The sequence below is a fragment of the Nyctereutes procyonoides genome, unplaced genomic scaffold (assembly GCF_905146905.1).
Source record: "Nyctereutes procyonoides isolate TBG_1078 unplaced genomic scaffold, NYPRO_anot_genome, whole genome shotgun sequence".
Classification (NCBI taxonomy): Eukaryota; Metazoa; Chordata; class Mammalia; order Carnivora; family Canidae; genus Nyctereutes; species Nyctereutes procyonoides.
In genome coordinates this window covers 82,673,233-82,698,233 of record NW_026575140.1, presented here as the reverse complement: position 1 = coordinate 82,698,233, position 25,001 = coordinate 82,673,233, and the positions used below count along the sequence as shown (strand labels likewise).

The 25,001-nt window shown below is 35.0% G+C and overlaps 1 pseudogene; it reads left to right on the top strand.

The window, feature by feature from the left end:
* LOC129496963 (uncharacterized) overlaps window positions 1–23,580 on the top strand; it is a 63,386-nt pseudogene extending 39,806 nt beyond the window's left edge.
* The last annotated feature ends 1,421 nt before the right edge of the window (window positions 23,581–25,001 follow it).

Genomic DNA, 25,001 nt, shown 5'->3' with positions numbered 1-25,001 from the left:
AATAGCTTTGGTGCCCTGAAGCAGATGGAGATGAGACTTGGAAGCTGGGCTCAAAAGAGGTTAGACAGTGGTCAAGGGACCTGTACAGGGCCTGCCTGCAGCACTGGAGTCCCAATCAAGCAGAATCAATTTGATCCTGCTGTCTGCTGTGTCTGACCTACACAGCTTGCCTGGTGGCTATGAATTGGTTTTAGAAGGAAATTCTCTTTCCCTCTTTAACGGTTGTCAAACTTTTTATGAGGCAAGCAAACACGCACTCTCCCTTTCTGCAGAGGATGTTTGTTCACCAAGCCAGCCAAGCATGAGTAGGGCCTTTTTTTGCAGCAAGCTGCAAGCAGCTCAACAAGTGCTAAAGGAGCTGCAATCAGGTGCAAAAGCACCGCATCCTTACCATCCTGAGGTTGATCACTGGAAGGATTATGGGTGAGGCTATAGGTACACAGACCACGGCTACTCAGCAGTCCAGATATCTCAACTCTCATGTAGCATAAATTGTCTCTGGTCCTGCCTAACTGGCTAAGTCCCTTAGAAATATTTCTAGAAGTTAATAAGTTACTGCTTCACATTTGTTTAGGTAAAACCTATTTGCACAGAATCCATACCACTTTTCCAAGTATTGCTTTTGCTGTGAATGACACTCCTGGGTACCTCAGTTTCCCCAGGCTATTCTGACAGAACCAGCATATACCCTGGTGTTGTCCACTACTCCACCAAGTCATGGCAATCCCCACTAAGCATGGATGCTGCTACCTACTTCAATACCCCCTTGCTCCCTGAAGCCCCTTAGTGTCTGTACTGTAGCCATCCTCACTCCTAAAACATAATAGGTCCCTGGAGACTCAGGCCACCACAGTTTCAAGTTGGACTCTGTTCCCAAGTAGGGAGAGTGTTCTTTCCCATTGGTGATGCACTTTAAAAAAAAATCTGAAATGTTTTCTGGCCTCATTGGATTACAGAAGTCAGTGCAACAGATCTTCAAGGTCTTAAAATCTTTCCTCTTACCACTTAGTGTAATGAGCTGCTGCTGGTGGGTTCAAGCAGCAGCTGCTTTTTCGTTAGAAGAGTCCCCGGTTTCAAATCTATGGGTTTGGAATTTCTTTATGAAGTTCCTTGTGCTGGGCTCTGTATTTCCTTGGGTTTATTTTTTTTTCAAAGGATTCTTTCTCCAATTCTATACAAATATAAACTTGTCTTACACATTCCTCTTTTGAGCTAAGCATACCAAGGGATATTCTGAGCCCACCCTGCCCAGAAGCAGAAAGTCTCAGAAATTGGAGACATTATGCACCTCTAAACATGGATATAAAATATAGGACTAAATAAAGAAGCATCTGTTCTATATTTTTAGAGGAAAAGGGTAGATTTCTAGATATCCTTTGTTTCCTAAGCTGCCAGTAACTATTACCCCCTTGAGGTGGACACAGGATTTATCCTCAAGAGAAACCAAAGAAGGATCATTGGCAGCAGATATAGCAGAGGAAGTAGGCTCTGTAACAGAAATAAAAGGATTAAGTAAATATCTATATAACAAGTTGTGAGACTCCCCTTCCAGTCAGCCATTGCTTGTCCCTTTCTTTTTAGCCCTGGAAAAATTCTAGCCAGGTAAAATCCTTATTACCACCCTCAGCAGGACTTGTAGGTTTTTTTTTTCCCCCAATTACCTTTTTAATGGCTTACTCTTAAGAAAATACAACCTGCAATCACCACTTCTTAAGGAAACCATTAACAGGAAAAACAGAAACCAAAATAATAGGGAAAAAAACTTTGAAGACAGAGACACTACTTGGAGCTGAAGAAAATAAATCAAAGAAAATTTTATCATTAGAGCAATCAGGTAATTTCTGGCAGTCATAAAGAAGAGAATGTTATGAAAAAAGAAACACAAAGTTCTTAAAAAATATTTTAAGAATAAGATATATAATAGAAGGGTTAGCTGATAATTGTGAGGCCATACGGAAAAAAAAAGCAAAGAGACAAAAGAAAATGAATGAGAAAGGACATGGAAATCAAGGATCAATGAAGTAGGTCATACACATAATTTAAAGGAATTAAAAAAAAAAAAAAAAACAGGGAGAAAGCACCTGGGTGGTTCAGTCACTTAAGCCTCTGACTCTTGAGTGCAGCTCAGGTCATGATCTCAGGGTCATTAGATGGAGCCCCTGTGTTGGGCTCAGCACTCAACAGGAGTCTGCTTGAGATTCTCTTTCTGGCCCTCCCACTATCCCTCTGACCCCCCACACCCCCGAAATGAATAAAGAAATATTTTTAAAAAGCAAAACCAAACAAACAAATAAAAACACTGCAGGGAAGAAATTTGCAAAGCAGCGCTTTTAACATTGCAAGAATGGAAGCATGAATTCTAGTTTGAAATGACTAAGTTATTTAATTCAGCACTGATTTTTTCAAAGGTTCTGCTCCAAGTCACATCACCCAAAAATATTAAGGAAAGGGAGAAAAAATTACAATACAACTTTTCAGAGTGAGTAACACATACAGAAAAGGAAGTAAATGGCATTGGACTTGTTAGTAGCAACAATGAAGGTGAAAGAACAATGGAGAGGTGCCCTCAAAATCCAAGTGGATATTCTATTCTACTCAAACTATCATTTTAATGAAACTGAAGACATTTTTAGACATGTAAAATCTTGAACATTTATATTTCAAATGTTCTTTACCAGGGAATTACTAGAGTTTGTGTGTGCAATTAAAAATAGTTGGGGGGGGGATCAGGTATAGGAAGAGACTGGATCAAGGAATGATCTGCTGAGGGTAATGGGGGAGGGAGATCCTAAGATGAGATCTGTGTAGCAACCAGTCTAGATGATGAAGGGAATTGGAAAAGAAGAGAGAAATTTCTTATCATTTTCAAAGTATGTCTTCTGTATACCCAAAAATCTCAAGAAAGCTAACTAAAAAATCATTAGAAATTTTAAGAAAATACAAAAGGTAATCGGTTATAATTTTATAATACAAAATATAAATAGATTTCTTAAGGCCAAACAAGAATTACTTAGGAAATAAATACAAGAAAAGATACTGTGGACAATCTCAGTCAAAAAAGATAAATACTTTACAAAATACCTAGTAAATATGCAGAATCCTTATGACTAAAACTCTACTGAACATTATAAATCAAGACTTGTATAAACAGAAATATATATCCTCTTACTGAATACAAAGAATCAATATGCACAGGATTTCATTTCTTTCTAAGTTAATACATAATTTTAATGGAATCTATTTAAAATACTGATTGGTTATATATTTGTGAAACTATCCAAGTTGATTAAAATTAAAACTCAAATAGAAAGAAACAAGTGAGAATAACCAAGGAATTTTTTGAAAACAAAGTAATTAGGAGGTACTCACTTTAAGATATTAAAAGAATTCTAAAACTCTAGCAAATAAACAGTTAATTAAACAAATAGACAACTTATTGAGACAAATAGATCAATGGAACATAGGAGATCCACACAGACACAAATACATAGGAGGTTTAGATCATTATAAAGGCTATATTTCAAAACAATGGAGAAAAAATGGAATATTTCTTTCATAGGAGAAAAAGAGTTTTCATATACCCACGACTAGTTTCCTTGGCTATTAACGTCTTATATTTGTATGGTACATTTGTCACAATTAATGAACCAATATCAATACATTATTATTAAAGTCCTTTGTTCTGATTTCTTTAGTTTTTACCTAATATTTATTTCTGTTCTAGGATACCACATTTCAGTTAGTCATCAGGTCTCCATAGATTGCTGCTGGTTGTAAGAGATTCTCATTCTTTCATTGCAATGATCTTGAGAGTTTTGAGTACTAGTATAACATCCCTCATTCTGGATTTTTCTGAAGATACTCTTATGATTTGACTAGGATTATGGATTTTAGGAAGGGAAAACAACAGAAGTAAAATTCCATTCTCATCACACTGAATCAAGGTATGTACTATCAACAGGATGTGCACTCTCAACATTAACCTTGACCACCCGGTTGACAGTGTTATCCAGGTTCTCCACACCCGAGTTACTTTTTTTCCCCATTTTTCATTCTGTACTCTTGCAAGGAAGTAATTTTGTGCAGCCCACACTTATAGAGTGGGGAATTATAGTCCACCTCTTTGAAGGTAGAGTCTACACATAGATCACTTAGAACCCTGCATAGGAGATTTATCTCTTCTCCTCATGCATTTTTTTAAATTTAATTGTGTTTGCATTTTTAGTGAGATATAATTGACATATAACATTGTGTAGGCTTATGGCATATATAATGTGTTGACTTGATGCATTTTTTAAGATGTTATTTACTTATTCATGAGAGGCACAGAGAGAGAGGCAGAGACATAGGCAGAGGGAGAAGCAGGTTCCATGCAGGGAACCTGATGCAGGACTTGATCCAGGGATTCCAGGATCATGGACTTGATGCATTTTTATACTACAGTATGATTCCCACCACAGTGTTACCCAACACCTCTATCATGTCATCTAATTATAATTTCTTTCTTGTGATGGGAACAATTAAGATCTAGCTCTTAGCAACTCTGAAGTTTATAATATGGTATTGTTATCTATAATCACTATAATGTGCATTAGATATTCAGGACTATACACCTACTAGTTATAACTTTAAACCCTTAAACCATATCTCCATAATTCCCCCACCCTTATTTTATGGTAATTATCATTCTACTCTCTGTTTTTATGAGTTAGACTGTTTTAGATTCCACATGTAAGTGATGACACATGACATCTTTCTGTGTCTGACTTATCTTACTTAGCATGATGCCCTCAAGGACCATCCACATTATCACAAATGGCAGGATTTCTTTTTTCTTATGGATAAATAATATTCCATTGTGTGTGTGTGTGTATCCAAAGTTTTGTTTATTAATCACTGAAAGACACTTAGGTTCTTTCCATATCTTGGCTATTGTGAATAACGCTGGAACATGGGGGTGCAGATATCTTCTAAGTATCTTGTTTTGATTTCCTTTGGATATATATGCAAGAGTGGAATTGCCAAATCATATGGTAGTCTTATTTTTAATTTGTTGAGGGACTTCCATAGTTTCCATAGGAGCTTAACCAATTTGCATTCCCACCAATAATGTACAAGTGTTCCCTTTGATCACATTCTCACCAACACTTGTTACCTCTTATCTCCTTGATGAAAGCCACTTCTATTAAGTGTGACATGATATCTCATGGTGGTTTTGATGTCCATATCCCTGAGGATTAATGATGTTGAATATCCTTTTATCAATGTATGGCCATTTTGATGTCTTCGTGGAAAAATGTCTATTTAGTTTTCCTGCTCATGTTTTACTGTTTATTTTGTTATTGAGTTGCTTGAGTTCTTTATATATTTTAGATATTGACCCCTTAATCAATATATGGTTTGCAAATAATTTCTCCCATTCTCTAGGCCTTCTTTCCATTTCTTTTAATTGTTTATTTTTGCTATGCAGTAGCTTTTAAGTTTGACATACTCCAACTTGTTTTTACTTTTGTTGCTTTCAGTGTCATGGCTAACAACATCATTATCAACATCAATGTCAAGGAGCTTCTTCCCTATGTTTTCTTCTAGAAATTTTATGGCATCAGATCTTATGTTTAAGTCTTTAACCCATTTAAATTTCATTTTTGTGTAGGTTAAATGACACTAGTTTTTCTGCATGTGGTTATCCAGTTTTGTGCAAACCGTTTGTCGGAGAGACCATTGTTTTCCCACTAATTATTTTTGACTGCCTTGTCAAATATATACATGGATTTTTTTCAAGTCTCTCTATTTTGTTCCATTGGTCTATGTGTCTATTTTTATGCTAGTACCATAGTGTCTTAATTACTATCCTTTGTAGTATAATTTAAAATAAGGAAGAGTAATGTCTCTGGCTTGATTCTTTTTCTCATGACTGCTTTGGCTTTTCAAGGTGTTTTGTGGTTCCATACAAATTTTAGGATTAGTTTTGTGTGTGTGTGTGTGTGTGTGTGTGTGTGTGAAAAATGTCAGTGGACTTTTGATAGGGATTGCATTGAATCTAAAGGTAGCTTTAAGTAGTATGAATGTTTTAATAATATTAATTCTTCTCATCCATGAACACAGGATATCTTGTTTGTATCTTCAATTTTTTCAAGGGTCTTGTAGTTTTCATTTTGGAAATCTTTTACTTCCTTGGTTAAATTTGTTTCAAAGTATTTTGGTTTTGATGTTAGTATGAATGGGGAAGCCGTTGTTTTTTTTTTTTTTTCCAAATGCCTCATTTTTACTGTATAGAAACACAATTGATTTCTCTGTTAATTTTTATATTGAATTTGTTATTTAGTTCCAACAATTTTGGTTGAGTCTGTAGGATTCTCTATACATAAAACTACATCATCTGCAAATAACAATTTTTCTTCTTCCTGATTTAGATTTCTTTATTATTTTTTTTCTTGCCCAATTGCTTTAGCTGAGAATTCCAATACTATGTTCAATAGAATAGTAAGAGTGGGCAAACTTGTCTTGTTCCTCATCTTTGAAGAAAAGCTTCCAATTTTTTACTATTAAGTGTAATGTTAGCTATGCATTCCTTGTATTTGATCTTCATTATGTTAAGGTATGTTCCTTCTATGCTCAATTTGTTGAGAGCTTTCATCATGAAAGGATATATTTTGTCAATGTTATATTTGTCAAATGATTTTCTCCATCTATTGAGATGATCATATAACTTTTATCTTCTATTAATGTGATGTATCACATTTTTTTATTTGTGTATGTTAAATCACCTTTGCATTCCTGAGATAAATTTCACTTGATCATGCTACATAATCCTTTCAACATGTTGTTAAATTTGTCTTGCTAATATTTGTTAATATTTTGTTAAGAATTTTTGCATCAAGGATATTTGTCTACAGTGTTCTTTTCTTGTAGTGCCCTTACCTGGTTTTTGCACTGGTAATGCTGCCCTCATAAAATAAGTTTGGAAGTGTTTCCTCCTTTTAAATTTTTGAGGATTGCTATTAATTTTTATTTCACTCTTTGATAGAATTCAATAGTAAAGCCCTCCAGCCCTTGGCTTTTCTGTGTTGGGAGTTATTAAATTACTGATTCAATCTTTATATTTGTTATAGGTCTTCCAAATTTTCTATTTCTTCCTGATTCACATCTAGAAGGTTGTATGTTTCTAGGAATGTATCCATTTCTTCTAGGTTATTCAATTTGTTGACATATAATTGTTCATAGTGTTTTTTTATGATCCTTTATATTTCTGTACCATAAGTTGTAATGTCTGTGCTTTCATTTCTGATGCTATTTAAGTTTTCTTTGTCTCTCTTTTTATTTTTACTAGTTAATCTGTGTGAGGGTTGGTAATTTTGTCTATCTTTAAAAAAAATCTTGATGCTGTTGATTTTTTTTCTTTCTTTCTATTCTCCATTTCATTTATTTCTGCTTCAGTCTTTGCTATTTTTTCATGCTAATTTTGGATTTTTTTTTCTTTTTCTAGCTACTTGAGGTGCAAGTCAGGTTGTTTATTTAAGATCTTTCTATTAAAAAAAAGATCTTTCTATTGTCTTAATATATGCATTTATTGCTACAAACTTCCTTCTCAGAATTATTTTTTGCAGGATCCCATAGGCTTTGGTGTGTTGTGTTGCCATTTTCATTTGTTTTATTTTTTATTTCCTTTTTGATATGTTTTTTTCACTGTTGGTTGTTCAGGAGTATGTTGTTTAATTTCCACATATTTATAGATTTTTTAGCTTTCCTTTTGTTAGTAGGGTATAAAGTCTTCTCTTACTACTGTATTGTTGTCTATTTCTCCCTTCAAAGCTGTTAGTATTGGCTTAATATGTGTACTTTCTCAGGTATTGGGTGCATACATATTTAAAATTGTTATATCTTCTCGGTGAATCGATCCCTTTATTATTTTATAATTTATTTGTCTCTTGTCAACATTTTTTGTCCTGGTGTCTATTTTGTCTGATATAAATATAGATATCCCAATGTTCTTCTGGTTTCTTTTTGCATGGAATGTCATTTTTTTTTTTTTCAGCTCTTCACTTTGAGCCTGTGTCCTTAAAGTTGTAGTAAGACTCTTGTAGGCAGAATAGAGTTGGGTATTGTATGCATGCATGTTTAATTCATCCAGGTGCTTTGTGCCTTTTTATCAGTAAATTCAATTAATTTATATTTAGAGTTATTATCAACAGTAAGGACTTAGTGGTGCCATTTTAATAATTGCTTTCTGGTTGTTTTCTATTTCCATTGTTTCTTTTTCCCTTGGTTTCTGCATACCTTTGCAAATTGATTCATTTCCATGGTGATATGCTCTGTTTCCTCTTTCTTTATCTTTTGCTCATCTACTCTAGACTTTTGCTTTGTGGTTACCATGAGGCTTACATAAAACATCTCAATATTGTGGTCCTTTTTTTTTTTTTTTTTTTTTTTAGCCAGACCCACATTCGCTATGGAGACTTCTTCAACTCCCCAATCTATTCAGCTAGCTCTCTTCTCTAAATGTTTATTCTAATCACATATTTTCCAACTAATTTTCTAAATCTTTCCCAAAGAGGTTTTAGCAGGTTAGTCTTCAGCCATAGCACCATGCTTTCAAGCTTCTTTTGCTTTTGAGGGAAAGACAAAATCCCTTAAATCTTTTCCTATTATCTTCAGATTGGATATTCTGTTTGTTGGTGCTGTTATTATCTAGGGTTCTCTCTGCCATTGTATGAGTACATCTGTTTCACTTTTCTTGTTTCTTCTTGTGGCTGATTTCTTAAGCTTACAGTTCACTAGACTGGTTTTTGGAAGCCTCTCTTTTGTTACAGAAGGTGGCACTATAGCCAAGTTTGTGGTTTCTTCCATGCCACACACCCTGGCTTGTTTTCTCCCTGTCTATCAGGACTTATTCTCACCTCTGCCCTCAGCAGCATGCACAAGGAGCTGGCTGAAGAATGGGAGAAGTGTAGGTCTAGCACTCAGAGTGGTGGGGGTACCTGCAGACTTGGTAGGGAGATCCCCAAGTGTAGTACTCACAGGCTCATGAGTGGACTTCTGGCTGAGCATAGTCAGGAGGAACTTCATTCCTTTAGTGCCCTTTGATATTCTTATTTGCCTCTTTCCCAATCTCTTCCTTCCCCCAGACATGAAGGTGTCCCCTTAGTACTCCATGTGTTGTTGGAGGAAATTATGTTTCTCAAGGTGCTTTCTGTACCACCTAGGTGGCTGGATACTCACTCTCCTTTTCCCCTGGGGAAGCTATCACCACTCCTGATGGTTAACTCTCATAAAGTATTGCTTTGATGTTCTGGGTAGGGTGGTGCTGATAAAAGTCTTGTCATTCCCACTGCATCCAAATTCTCTTTCTCTTTTTTCTCCAATGTCATTGTTCTAGAATCTCCCCTGTGGAAGGCTAGACTTTAGCAATTTATTTTTTGCCTGAACATCTGCCCAGGTCAGCACTCCCCAGATTTTTTTCTGACCATGGCAAGAGAAGTTAGGGCAGGTCAGCTATGCCATTGGTTTCACAGCCCATATTCAGGTCTCTCTATTACCAGATACATACATGGGCAAAACTCCTACTGGGTCCTTTCATGTTTAGTGCTGGATCCCACAACTCATTTGTTTTCTTCTAGGATTTTTATAGTTTTGCATTTTTCATTTAGGTCTCTAATAAATTTTGTTTTCATTTTTGTGCAAGGCGTAAGGTTCATGATTGGGTACTTTTCTTTTTTGGCATATAAACATTAGATTTTTCTAGAATCACCTGCTGAGAAGTCTATCCCTTTTTCATTGGCTTGCCATTGTACTTCTATCAAAAATTAGTGGGCTATATTTGTGCAATTTCTGGGATTTGTAATCTATGTATCTAAATTTATCATCAATACCACACTGTCATGATACCTTCAATTCTGTATAAGCTTTGAAATAAGGTAGTGAGGGATCCCTGGGTGGCTCAGTGGTTTGGTGCCTGCTTTTAGCCCAGGGCTGGAGTACTGGGATTGAGTCCCACATCGGGTTCCTTGCATGGAGCCTGTTCCTCCTCTGCCTGTGTCTCTGCCTCTCTCTCTCTCTCTCTCTCTCTCTCTCATTCTCTGTCGCTCATGAATAAATAAATAAAATCTTAAAAAAAAAAAAGAAATAAGGTAGTGAGCGCTCAAACTTTGCTCTTCTTGTTCAGCTTGTGTTACCCATTCTAGGCATTTGACTTCTTAAATAAATTTTAGAATCTGTAATTTTTACAAAATGGCTTGCTAGAATTTTGGTTTTAATTTCAGTGAACCTCTATATCTAATTAGGCAGAATTGACAACTTAATTTTTTTTCAAATTAATGAAAATGAAACATTTTCCCATTTTTTAGATCTTTGATTTCTTTCATCAGTGTTTCATACTTTGCTACGAATACCCTGTATATATTTGTTTTTTGTGTACCTAAGTATTTCATTTTTTAAAAGATTTTATTCATTTATTAGAAAGCACACCCATGCATGAATTGTAAATAGTATTTTTAAGTGGTATTTTTGTAAATGGTATTTGTATTGTAAATGGTATCCTTAGTGGTATTTTTAAATTTTTTGTAAGTGGTATTTTTAATTTTTTAGAGGTTTTATTTATTTGAGAAAGAGTGAGGAAGCAAGAGAGAGAGCACACAGAGGAAGAGGGAGAGGGAAAGGGAGGGGTAGAAGCAGATTCCCTGCTCAGCAGAGAGCACAACATGGGACTTGATCCCAGGATGCTGGGGATCACAATCTGAGTTGAAGTCAGAAGCTTAACCGAGCGACCCAGGAACTCTAGTGAATTTAAATTTTAGGTTTAACTGATCATTTTGATGTATATAAAAGCAACTGACTTTTATATGTTAACCTTGTGCCCTGTGACCTTTCTATACTACTTTATTAGTTTGGAGTGTTGGGAAGAAAGGCTTCAACATAGGCAATCATATCCGTGAATAAAGAAATAGATAGTCCTTGATTCTCAATCTGTATAGCTTTTATTTCTTTCTCTATTCTTATTGTACTAGCTAGGACTTCCAGTACAATGTTGACTATTTTGCTGAAGCATTTTACATTCTATGTTCATAAGTGATATGTTTTGTAATTTTTCTTTCTTCTAATGTCATTATCTGGGAAAAATGGGATTCCTATAGTAAGTTAGGAAACATTCTCTCTGGACAAAATTGTGGCGAATTGGTATAATTTCTTCCTTAACTGTTTGAATCCAACTATGAAATCGCTGGATTTCATGATTGTCTTGGAAAGTTGTTACTAAGTAATTCATTTTTTAACTTTTATAAATACAGGGCTATTCACTTTATCAATTTTTTGTGACAGTTGTGATACTTCTTTTTTTTTTTAATTTCAAGGAATTGGTCCATTTCATCTAAGTTATCAAATTTGTAGGCATGGGGTTGTTCATAGTATTCCCTTGTCATCATTTTTTTAAAAGATTTTATTCATTTATTCATGAGAGACACAGAGAGAGAGGCAGAAACACAGGCAGAGGGAGAAGCAGGCTCCCCACAGGGAGGCCAGTGTGGGACTCGATCCCAGGACCCTGGGGTCACAACCTGAGCCAAAAGCAGATGCTCAACCACTGAGCCACGCAGGCATCCACCTTTATCATCATTTTAATACCTATAGGGTTGGTAATGATTATCCCTCTTTTTTTTTTTTTAGTATTGGGATTCTGCATCCTATGTCTTTTTTCCTTGTTTAGCCTGGTTAGAGTTTTATAAATTGAATTAATCTTTTCAAAGGAGCAAACTTTGTTTTCATTGATTTTCTCTATTACTTTCTTGATTTCAATTTAAGTGATTTCTTCTCTAAATTTTACATTGTTTTCTGCTAGATTTAGATTTAAATTGAACTTCTTTTTCTAGTTTCCCGCAAGCTCAGATTATTGGCTTTAGATCTTTCTTCTTTTCAAATATATGCATTTAATGGCATTATAGTCCCTCTGTTATCTTCATTGCATCCCACAGATTTTGATGTTATATTTCATTTTCATTTTGTTCAAAGTATTTTTAAATTTCTCATGAGACTTCTTTGAGATACACACATGTATATATTTATATTAGTTTTATATCCAAATATAATTTCCAAATATTTGAGAATTTTCCAGCTGTCTTTCTCTTACTATTTCTGGTTTAATTCCATTGTGATCTTAGAATATACTTTGTATGATACCTACTTGTTTAAAGTTGTTAAGGTGTGGCTTACAGCCCAGGGTATGATCTATTTTGGTGAATGTTCCATGTGAACTTTGGAAGAATGTTAATTGTGCTGTTGTTGGATGAAGTATTCTATAAACGTCAATTAAATCAAATTGCTCTATAATGCTATTTAGATCACCTATATCCTTCCTGATATTTTATCTATTTGATCAATCAGTCCCTGACAGGAGAATATTAAGGTCTCCAACTAGAATAGTGAATCTATTTTCCCTTTCATTTCTGTCAGATTTTGCCTCATATACTTTTATGTTCTGTTGTTAGGTGCATTCATGCTCGGGATTATCATAGCTTCTTAAAGAATTAAACTCTATCATTATGTGATTCCCCTATTTATCCCTGACGATCTTCTTTGTACTGAAGCCTAGATTCTCTAAACTTACTAGAGATACTCTAGCTTCTCTTTGTTGAATGTTAGATGGCATATTTGGGCTTTCATTTTTAACCTATTAGAGTTTTTATATTTAAAGTGAATTTTTTAATGGACAACTTACAGTTGCATCTTGTATTTTTTTTTCCCCTCTGGAAATCTTTGTCTTTAATTGGTGTATTTCGACCATTCACATTTAAAGTGACTATTGGTATAATCTGATTAATATTTACATTGTTGGAATGCTTGAGTGGCTCAGCGGTTGAGCTTCTGCCTTCAGCTCAGGTCTTGATGCCAGGATCCCAGATTGAGTCTCATGTCAGGCTCCCTGCGAGGAGACTGCTTCTCCCTCTGCCTGTGTCTCTGCCTCTCTCTCTCAGTCCGTGTCTCTCATGAATAAACAAAAAAATCTTTTCAAAAAATATTTACTATTGTTACAACTGTTTCCTATTTTTATGTGATTCTATTTTATATTCTCTCTTAGTATATCAATTAACGACTTTTTAAACACAAATAGGAGTTGCCTTAGAATTTACAACATACATTTTTAATATAAATTAACCTTTAAATAACCCTATGCTACTCATGTGTAGTGTAGGTTCCTTATAACAGAGTACCCCCAATTTTTTCCACTCATCTCTTGTGATTTTGCTTCATTTATTTCATTTATCCATATGCTATATCACCAAATACATTGTTTTTGTTATTACATTAAGCAACCAGTTTTTGTGTGTGTGTAAAATATATATGTTTATCATCTTAATTATTTTAAGTTAAAATATATTCACATTGTCGTGTAAATATCACCCCTGTAACACTTTTCATCTTGTAAAACTAAAACTCTATACCCATTAAACAATAATTCCCCTCTCTCTCCTCCCCAAAAGCCTCTGATAATCACCATTATATGGCCTTTATGATTTCAACTACTCTATCTTATATAGGTGGAATCATACAGTACTTGTCTTTTTGTTACTGACTCATTTCACTTAGCATAATATTCTCAAGCTTCATCCACGTTGCAGCATGCTGCACTATTTCCTTCTTCTATAAGGCTGAATAATAATATTCCACTATACATATATACACATTTTGCTTATCTCTTTTTCTGTTGATAAACACTTGGGTTGCTTTTATGTTTTAGCTATTGTGAATGATGCTGCTATGAACACAGGACTATTCCTTGGAGACCCTGTTTAAATTCTTTGTGGTATATACCCAGAAGTGAAATTTCTGGATCATATGATAATTCTAATTTTTGGAGGAATTATCATGCTGTTTCCTGAAACAGATGTACCATTTCACATTCCCATCACAGGAATTTCAATTTCTCAACATCCTTGCCAACACTTGTTTTCTGTTTTGTGGGTGTGACATGGTATCTCACTATAGTTTTGATTTGAATTTCTCTAATGATTAATGATGCTGAGCATCTTTACATGTGTTTATCAGCCATTCGAATATCTTCTTTAGAGAAATGTCTATTCCATTCCTTTATCATTTATGAATCAGGTTACTTTGGTTGTTGTATTTTAGGAGCTCTCTAAATATTTTGCATATTAAATATCAGCTACAGGATTTATAAATGTCTTCTCCCATTCTGTGGGTTGCTTTTTTACTTTGATAGTGTTTTTTGGTGCAAAAATTTTTAAAATTTTGATAAAGTCCAATTTGACTATTTTTTTCACTTGTTATCTGTGCTTTTGGTGTCATATCCAAGAAATCATGGCAAAATTCACAGTCATAACATTTTATCTTATGTTTCCTTCTAAGAGTTTTGTTGTCTTAGGTTTCATATTTAGGCCCTTGTTCCATTTTGAGTTAATTTTTACATATGGTGTTAGGTAAGCATCCACAACATTCTTTAGCATGTGGATAGTTTTTCTCAGCATAATTTGATGTCCTTTTCACATTGCAAGGTCTTGAAACCCTTGTCAAAAACCACTTGACCACATATGCGAGAGTTTGTTTCTTTGTTCTCTATTCTTTTCCATTGGTCTACATGTCCATATTTATACCAATACCGTCTTGTTTTTATTACTGTAGTTTTGTAGTAAATTTTGAAATCCGGAAATAGAAATACTCCACATTTATTCTTTTTCAATATTATTTTGGCTATTCAGATTCTTTGAGATTCTACTTGAATTTTAGATGGGTATTCCCTTTCTGTAAAACATCACTGGGATTTAATAGAAATTACATTGAATCTGTAGATTGTTTTGGATAGTATTAAAGTTTTTAGCAACATTATTTTTTTCCATCTATGAAGATAGACTATATTTCCACTTATTTGTTTCTTTAATTCCTTTCATCAGTGTCATTATTTTCATTGTACAAGTCATAATTTTATCTTCTTGGTTAATTTAGTTCCTAAGCATGTATCCTTTTTTGATGTTATTATAAATGGAATTGCTTTTGTAGTATCCTTTTTAGATTATTGTTTGTGTATAGAAACATAACTTGGGGATCCCTGGGTGGCTCAGCGGTTTAGCTCCTGCCTTTGGCCCAGAGCGTGATCCTGGAGTCCCAGGATCAAGTCCCACATCAGGCTCCCTGCATGGAGCCTGTTTCTCCTTCTGCCTGTGTCTCTGCCTCTCTCTCTCTCTCTCTCTCTCTCTCTCTCTCTCTCTCTCTATCTATCTCTATCTCTCTCTGTCGCTCATGAATAAATAAATAAGTAAAATCTTAAAAAAATAAAAAGAAACATTTTTGCACATTGATCTTGTTGGGTCTTTTGCTGAATTCATTTATTAGTTCTCACAGACTTTGTGTGTCTGTGTGTATGTGTTTGAGGGGGATTCTTTAGAGTCTTCACCATGTAAGACCATACCACTTACAAACAGAGGTAATTTTACTTCTTCCTTTCAAACTTTGATGACTTTTATTTCTTTTTCTTGCCTAATTGCTCTGGCTAGAACTTCTGATACTATATTGAATAGAAGTGTTGGAAATGGAAAGCTTCATCTTGTTCTTGATCTTAAAGGAAAAGTTTTCAGTGCTTCACCATTGAGTATGATGTTTGCTGTATACTTTTTAATATATGGCTTTTACTACATTGAAGTAGTATCCTTCTCCTCCTGGTTGTCCAGTGTTATTAACATGAAAGGGTGTCAAATTTTGTCAAATGCTTTTTGTGCATCAACTGAGATGATCATGTGTTTTATTCTCTCTTGTTCTGATATGGTGAATATCAATGATTAATTTTTATATGTTAATCCACTCTTACATTCCAGAGAAATTCCATCTGATCATGGTGTATGGGCCTTTTAATATGCTTCTGAATTCTCTGTTTGCTAGCAATTTTTGAGGATTTTTACATGAATATTCATATGGGATATTTGCAGTTATCTTGTAGTGTCTCTTTCCTTTGGCATTCAGGATAATGCTAGTCTCATAGACTGAATTACACCCTGTTGCCTTCTAAAAGTTTTGTAAAAGTTTAAGAAGGATAAATATCAATTCTTTTTTTTTAATATTTGGTAACATTCACCAGTGAAGTCATCTAGTCCAGGGCTTTCCTCTTTTGGGTAATTTTTTTTTGATTACTGATTCAATCTCTTACTAGGTTATGGTATTATAATTTATCGTAAGAAATATATACTTGGTCTTTGTCCCCATAACCAGCATAGAGCTCCTAAAATCCTTTGAATTTCCTAAGTGATGAAAGCAATAAAAAATGTCTTGTTATGTTAATGAGGTGACTTTTGGAAAACCTCTAAGTAACCAAAGGGTAGATGCTGGTTGCCAGGGAAACCATGTGATTAAAGAGTAGAAACTGAACAGTTCAACCCCCTTCCCAGATCCTGAAGAAGGGAGAGGGGGTGAAGATTGTGTTCAATCACCAGTGGCCAATGACTGACTCAACCATGCCTATGTAGTGAAGCCCCTAATTAAAAAAAAAAAAAAAAAAAAAAGGACAGGGTTCTGAAGGTTTCCAGATTGATGAAAACATGGAGATTCAGGGATAGTGGTATGGTCAGAGAATGGAAGCTCCACACTCTTTCTCATACAACTTTGCTCTATGCATCTCTTCCATCTGGTTGTTCATCTGTATCCTTTATCAATAATATCCTTTTATAATAAGTTGGTAAATAATAAATAAACTATTTTCCCAAGTTCTGTGAGCCACTCAAGCCAATTAATCAAACCCAGGGAGAAAGAAGTTGGAACCTCTGACTGACTCTCTATTAATCAGAAGCATAGGGGACAAACTGGACTTGTAAAGGGCTTCTGAGGTAGGGATGGGGGAGCAGTCTTGTGGGATTGAGCCCTTAACTTGTGAGATTTGATGCTATCTTCAGGTAAGCAGTGTTAGAATTGAGTTAATTGTGTGGTGGTATAGAAAACACACAACATACATTGGACAGGTCTATTCAGATTTTCTATTTCTTTGTGATTTAGTCTTGGTAAGTTTTTTGTTTCTACAGTTTTATTTATTTCATCTATGCTATCCAATTGGTTGGGTTATATTTGCTCATAGTATTCCCTTATAGTATTTTTTTATTTCTGCAGAATTGGTAATAATGACTACACTTTAATTTCTGATTTTAATAATTTGAGTCTCCTCTCTTTTTCCTTAGTTCAGCTAACTAAAGGTTTATGATTTTGTTAATCTAAAAAAAAAAAAAAAAAAAGGTATCCCTGGGTGGCTCAGCAGTTTAGCGCCTGCCTTCGGCTCAGGGCCGTGATCCCACAGTCCCGGGATCAAGTCCCACATCAGGCTCCCTGTATGGAGCCTGCTTCTCCCTCTGCCTATGTCTCTGCCTGCCTCTCTCTCTCTCTGTGTCTCTTATGAGTAAATAAATAAAATCTTAAAAAAAATTTACTTTCACTTATGTATTTCCATCCAAAGTTTTTATAATGCATGTGTGGTATTGTTGTGAGAAATGTACTTTAAGTCAAACTAATCAATAGGCAAAAAGAACTATAGCTGGACAAAATAATTATAATAAAATACATTATGAAATATTTCAAATATATTGAAAGATACATAAAAAATATTACAAATGCATATGTACCCACCATACAGATTTGTTATATGGTAACATTGTTTGGCATTTTAATGTTGACATTTTTATAAGGAATAAAACATTAGATTGAGCCATATCCCCACTCATATTCCAGCCAAACCCTTATATTTAATCCTGAGAAAAGTGCTATTCTAAAGGTTGGAATGTATTCTTCTTATCCATGGACTGTATAATGCTTTCTGATTTTAAATGCTATGTAAATGTTATTACATGCATAATTTTTGCAAACAGATTTTTTAACCTTAGAGTTTTGATATTTATTCATATTGATAAACATATATTTAGGTTTTTTAAAATATTAATTGCTACTTAGTATTCCTTTGATTAAACATACTACACTTTATTCCTGTTTTTGGACACAGAGGTTTTTTTTTATTTTTTAATTTTTCCCTTTATAAACATACTTGCTTACATCTTGGGCACATTTAAGCAAATCACTTTGGTGTATATATCAGTGAGTAGATTTTTTTAAAGATTTTATTAATTTATTCATGAGAGATAGAGAGGCAGAGACATAGGCAGAGGGAGAAGCAAGCATGTGTGGCTTCACTGTTACTAGATATTACTCAACGGGTCTCAATAGTTTATTAATTTATGCTTTATTGGCAGTACTTAAATTTTTTTTAATTCCTAAACTTTCACCAATGGGGAATAAAATAAAATAAAAAGGCAGGAAAAATGATACTTCACTGTTGGAGAGTAAAATAAAATGAAAAGGTAGGACAAATGATATAAGTTGACTTAAAAGGAGGAAACTATCTGTCCCTAAAAATAGAATCAATTATAAAGAGAAGAAAACAAGGAGATCAATTTAACACCGCCACTGTTAATATGATATAATGGAAAGCAATTATCTGGTTCTGTATATAATTTTAACAACAGTAGCAGATCAAAATAGAGTAAACCCACTATAGCCCATCTCTGCCACTGATTATGACTAAACACTGTGAGTAGAATACCAAAAGCAACCACCTATGGATTCTGAAAAGTAAACACTTGCCAGTAAATTGGAAGTCAAAGATAAAGAACGACCACAGTGCAGCATTGGGTGAGTTCCTTGGTTTTGATTGTTTTTGCCTGTTTTCCTCTTCTTTTATTTCCCAGCTTCCCACAAGGGGGAGGGAGCCACAAAGCAGGCATCAACAACTAAAACTCTGAGAAAGTCCCCTTTTTTTGCAGATAAATAAGAAAAGGGCCCTTACTGAGTTGAAGAATATAGGGGGCATTTCCACTTATATTTTTTTTCTATCTTGTCTCTTGACTCTGCTCTAAGAGTTGTCCTGGTCATGGAACCGCACACTAGCGGTAATTCCAAGAGAAAACTTCTAGTTGGAGGAACTAAGAAAAGGGAGTCAGAGAGTGTGGGGGAGGGGCATCTGGGTGGCTCAGTGGGTTAAAGTGTCTGCCTTTCCCTCAGGTCATGATCCTGGGGTCCTGGGATTAAACCCCATCTCGGGCTCCCTGCTGAGCAAGGGACTTGCTTCCCCCTCTCCCTCTGCTGCTTCACCTGTTTGTGCTCTCTCTCTAGCTTGCTCTCTCTCAAATAAATAAATAAATCTTTAAAAAAGAGAGTTGGGCGGGGGGGAACCAAGAAAAAAGAACCAGAGAAACAGATACCCCTATTCTGTGTATAAGCTGATACAAATTCTGAGCTCTACCTTGAGAACCACCTTTGTAGAACAGCATAGCAGGGGCACCTGAGTGACTCAGTCCATGGAGCACCAGACTCTTGGTTTTGACTTGGGTCATTATTTCAGGGTGGAGGAATGCAGCCCCACCTTGGGCTCTGTGCTAGGTACAGATTCTGCTTCAGATTCTTTCTCCCTCTTGCTCTTACTCACTCCCTCTCTATCTCAAATAAATCAATAAAATCTTAAAACAAAAACAAAAAACAGCACAGCCAAGTAAAATGCTATATAAAACAGACTAATCTTTGAGTGATACATGCATGGTGAAGACCCAAAGCAACACAGCAAAAGACTGAACAGCAAACTGACATTTGGAGCCATCATTCACAGAAAGTGAAAGAGAACTTGCAGTCTGACTCTAATAAGGTTTACTGTTGCTAAACAAGCAAGCAAACCAGCAGTATTCTCCAGAGGATTGTAGCAAGACCCAGAGTCTCAAAACGTGATATTCAAATGTCCAAGACACAGTCAGAATTACTTGATAAAGAACTAGAAAAACTGATCATTCTCAAAGGAAAAGACAGTCAATGGATACTCACCTGAAGTGACCCCGATGTTGGAATTATCAAAGATGTCAAATCATCTATTATAACTATGCTCCATGAACTACAAGTAAACACTCTTGAAATAAATGGAAATTAGAAGCTCTCAGCAGAAAAACTGAAGCTACATAAAAGAACCAAAAAAGAAATTTTGTAATTGAAAAATATAACACTTGAAATAAAAAATGCATTGGATGGGCCTATAAGCAAAATGAACATGACTAAATACAGTCATAAATTTGAAGGGAGTTCAAATGAAATCACTCAACTTGAAGAATAGAACTACAAAATATTGGAAAAACAGTTTACCTATGTTTAGAAGAGAAGCAACACACTTTAGAATCATCGCTAAGAATATTCTCTGCCTGGCTCTGAGAATCAACTAGAATACCAAATCATTTCCTTTATAGTAATGACTTGATAATAAAATAAATTAGATCTATACATCTCATTTGGTCACAGAAATGGGCAACATTTGAGATTGCCCTGGGGTGTATACACCACTCAGAGAAAGGTACTAGGTAAAAACTTGGGTAGAGGCCAAAGGTTGAAAACAATTTTGAGGCTTTACACAAATATTTAATCCATAGTTTATCCTACTGTCTAAAGTCAGATCAGATTAGCAAAAAAAAAAAAAAAAAAAAAATTCACAAAGTTTGACACTGTTTCAATATTATTTCACTTGTTTTAGTCATTACTAAACTGAGCCAGTAGTCATTACTTCACTGATAAATCCCTAGACTAGGAAAAATTATGGACTTCCTTTTCTGATGCATTGGTGACTTGACTTAATATGGAAGCAATCTTGGCAGGCTGTTATTTGAACTGACCTCTCCATGCCTTACCCAAAGGAATTTGGCCTATGTAGAGGGTATAGAAGGCCATGGAGTCAAAGCTGAACACACAAAAGTACGTCTGAAATTTTTAGGTATTGCTGGTCTGATGGAGCTGAAATGACATCTCATGGTCCTGGATATGCACTGCTTAACAATGAGTGCAGGCAGTCCTCACTTCCCACAGTAGTGCAAGACTATAAAGAGAACTATGTATGCCAAAATCATGCAAAGTGATAAAATCAACAGGAAAAATTACAACTGGTCCAATTTGTGTCAACTTTTGTCAGAACATTAAAAACTCCCTGTTGGTTACAAATATATAGGGAAATGAAAAAAATAGTAGTGCCAATATTTACTAAGAACACTAATGTAATTTAAAACATTAGCAATATTGAGAAAGCATTTTATCTGTTTTGTAAAAAAAAAAAAAAAAGAAAGAAAGAAAGAAAAAAAGCAAACCAGAGATATACAGAAAAATGAACTCTTACCTATAGACAACACGCTAGTGGTTGCCAGAGGGGAGACAGGTGGGGCGGAAGATGGGGAAGTAAATAAATAAAGGACATTAAGGGCACACTTTTGATGAGCACTGAGTAACATATAGAACTGCTGAGTCACTATATTGTACCCCTGGAAACTAGTACAACTAACACAACACCCTACGTTAATTATACAGGAATTACAAAAATAAATTATAATTTTTAAAAGAGTAGTTTAAATAGTGTTCATCTTCTTGCTGCTGTAAATCATGATATAAAGAAAACATTTTCCCAGGAAGCCTGGGTGGCTCAAGGTGTGATCCCAGGGTCCTGGAATCGAGTCCCTGCTGAGAGCCTGCTTCTCCCTCTGCCTGTATCTCTGTGTCTCTCATGAATAAACAAATAAAAATATTTTTTAAAAAAAAAGAGAGAGAGAGCATTTTTCCTATGGCTTCGGAACTCCTTTCCTAGTTCAATATTTTAGTTTAACACTTAAATGTTAGTAAAACTTCAGCATTTTACCCTTTGCACCTTCATTACAAAAATTATAAATATATAAATATTCTTGAGTGTCCTGTTATTGAAAAGTTTTTTTTTTTTTTTTGGTTTGTTTGTTTGTTTGTTTTTGGCAGGCATCATTTCCACCTGTTCATGACACGGTTCCCTCATTTGCTTGGGGAAGTTCACCCTCACCAGCATCACAGAGGCCTTTCCAGCCACAGCAGCAACTTCTGCCTTGTTCTCAGGGTCAGTGAGTTTTTCCACCAACTCATTTACATTTGATTCAAATTTCACTTCCAGTGTAATTAATTCTCATTTCTTTGCGGCACTTTCTTCTTTGTTGGCCAGTTCCCTCTTTGGAGTATTCATTTCTTATAAAATGTTACATGGTGCTATTTCTAGGAGACAAAGAAGCAATGCAATTACGTGCACTGCTGTCTCTGTGGGAACTAAATAACAGATGAGCAATGACCAACGACTCACAGATTGAAAGAAGAGATCTCACTGGTCACCGATCATGATAAGCACGTTATTTGCATAGCAATTTGTGAGCTGAGAAGCTAGCAACAGAGTTTGTATTTTATGCAACCACTCAACGTTAACTGTGCGCTCAGACCTGAAATTTAAACTGGTTTGGGGGGAACTGGTGTTGTCTAACTATTAAAACTAAAGTCTGTGCATATCAAAACTGGGCAAAATAAGGACTGTATAATATACAGAGCACAGTTCTTAATAAATATACTGACCTTTCAGCTCTCCTGACCTAAAATCTGCCAGTGCAAAACTTTTGATGTTTTTTACTATTTGGTGGTTTATATTTTTCTTGTTCATTTCAAATGAGCTCTTTATATATTTGAGATATTTACATTTGTTAGTAATATGCAAAATAAGAACCTTTTAAAAGAATTGGAACTTGTTTTTTTAAGACTGTTTATACTGTAATCAAGAGGTTGTATTTTTCAGGGGCGGCTGGATGGCTCAGCCCATTAAGCATCTGACCTCAGCTCAGGTCATGATCTGAAGGGGGTGGTGGGTTCTGGGCTGGGTACCCAGTGATCCCTGCAGCACTTAGAACCCTGCACTCAGCACGGAGTCTCCTTGTCCCCTCTCCCTCAGGCCTTCCCCCAACTCATGCTCTCTCTGTCACTCTAAAATAAATAAAATCTTAAGAAAAAGGTTGTATTTTTCATTTTCACATGGTTAAATATGTCTTATTTTCCTTTTATTACGTGTTACTTAGGTCTTTCCCAGCAATGTGTTTTTTTTTTTTGTTTTGTTTTGTTTTTGTTTTTTTGTTTTTTACTAATACTATGAGTACACAACTCATATTTTCTAAAGAAAAAATTACATTTTGCTCTTTACATTACAGTTATATCTCTAAAGTATATGAAACTGATTTTGTGTTTGGGATGAGGTAGGGTTATAATTTTATTTTCTTTTTTCTTTTTACATGGTTAGAGGACAAGTATTAAATAATTCTCTCCCAATTATTCTACATTGTAAACTCTTCTTTTAAAGATTATTTGGGATTGGGGGTGGGTAGGAAGAGAGAAAGAGAGAGTGTGGCCAAGTAGTGAGCACAGGAAGAAGAGGGCAAGGAGAGAGAAACTTCAACAGATCCTTGCTGAGCTCTGAGCCTGATGTGGGTCTTGACTCAGGGCTGAATTCCATCTTCTTTTCTTCTGCAAAATAATCTTGGCAATTCCTAATTCTTATTCTTCCATGTGAATTTGAGACACAATAATGCCAGGATTATAATTGAGATTTTTTTTTAATTTCACTGACTTTATGGGCTTTTATGTTTATAAATACAGTTTATAGCTACTTTGGTTATGATAATTACCTTTAATAAAAATTTTTATAATTTTTCTTATACAGGTTTTGCACGACTTTTGTTTAATAACTTCCTAGATAGCTTGTAGTTTTAGTGCTACTACAAATGGCTGCCATGGTTTTCATATTATAATCTCTAATTGGTTGCTTTCAGTGTATGGTAGATAGTATAAGTTTTTGAAATTGATATAACGATCTTACAGGATTATCTGAATTCAAATATTGTATAAATTATCTTGGATATTTTATGGAGACTAGAATCTCCATATTATTAAAAATAATAATTCAAAAAAAGAAAAATAATAATAATTCAGTTTATTTCCTTCTTTATGCTGTTTGCTTTTCTTGTTGTATTGCATGGTATAGGATTTCCAGCATAGTGCTGGATTAGGTGAAGTTATCAACTATCCCTGACTTTTCCTGACTTTGGCAGGAATGCTTCCGATTTCTGAAAACTGAATGAGGTATTTGTGGTATCTTAGTAGAATAAGAATGCTTTCTTCTTTGCCTAATTTAGGTTTTGTATTTTATCAACTAATTTTTCTCTCTTATATAATCATTTGATTTTTTTTTCCCCTTTAATCTTTAATGTGATACATTAAAAAGGTATTCTGGAAGCATATAATGAGTGACAATACATGAGAATCAACGACTTCTTTAAGTAGTTACACTTAACCTCCATTAGCTGACATCATTTGACAACCTTTTCTATGTAATGAAACTACCATGGGAAGCCTTGTTCTAAGGTAATTATCCAGAGAATTGTCAACTCTGGTGGACTCTGCAATGAGTTCCTTCCTGTAGTTCAAAGGAAAAGCAGGCCTTTATTTTTATTTTTATTTTATTTTATTTTTTTTGCCTTTGATCTTGCTGGATGTTTTGCCTTTCTCTACTTTCAAACATAGGTTGAAGTGAGGAGTGATTCTCTTGAGTCATGGGATCAAACAAAGCAATTTAGAACAAACTGCATTTGCTTCATACTTTTACATTAAGCTTTGAATTTATGGACTGATACTGAATATGGTTGAAGTCCCAGGAAGCTTCATGCATTTCTAAGAAAGCACAGGGTTTCTGCTAACCTAACTGTTTGGGTTCCAACTTTTGATGACTATCTTCACTCCAAGCTCGCTTCCCTAGGTCACCTTCTTTATCAGCCTCAAGGTAGGTTTATGAAGCATTCTCCAGAATATTAAAGACTCAAACTAGAGGTGACTGAGCAGACATGATAATGTCATATGAAAGCTTACCTGCTCTGCAAGTAGGTAGGCTCTGCTCGAAGGGAGAGAAAACAGGGATTGATTCTATCTCTCTGTGGGGAGTCTGCAAGCTCTTCCAGGTACAACTATGCCTTTACAACAAAAATAGACCCAACAAAAGAGGACGGTACCATGAGCAGCTCGGAGCACAGCTTTCTTGGCAGCCTTCATTGAAATGCAGCTGACTTTTATTTGGTTTTCATTGTGCCTACAAACAGGACAGGCAGGATTCACTGCCTGCCAAAGAGCCATAC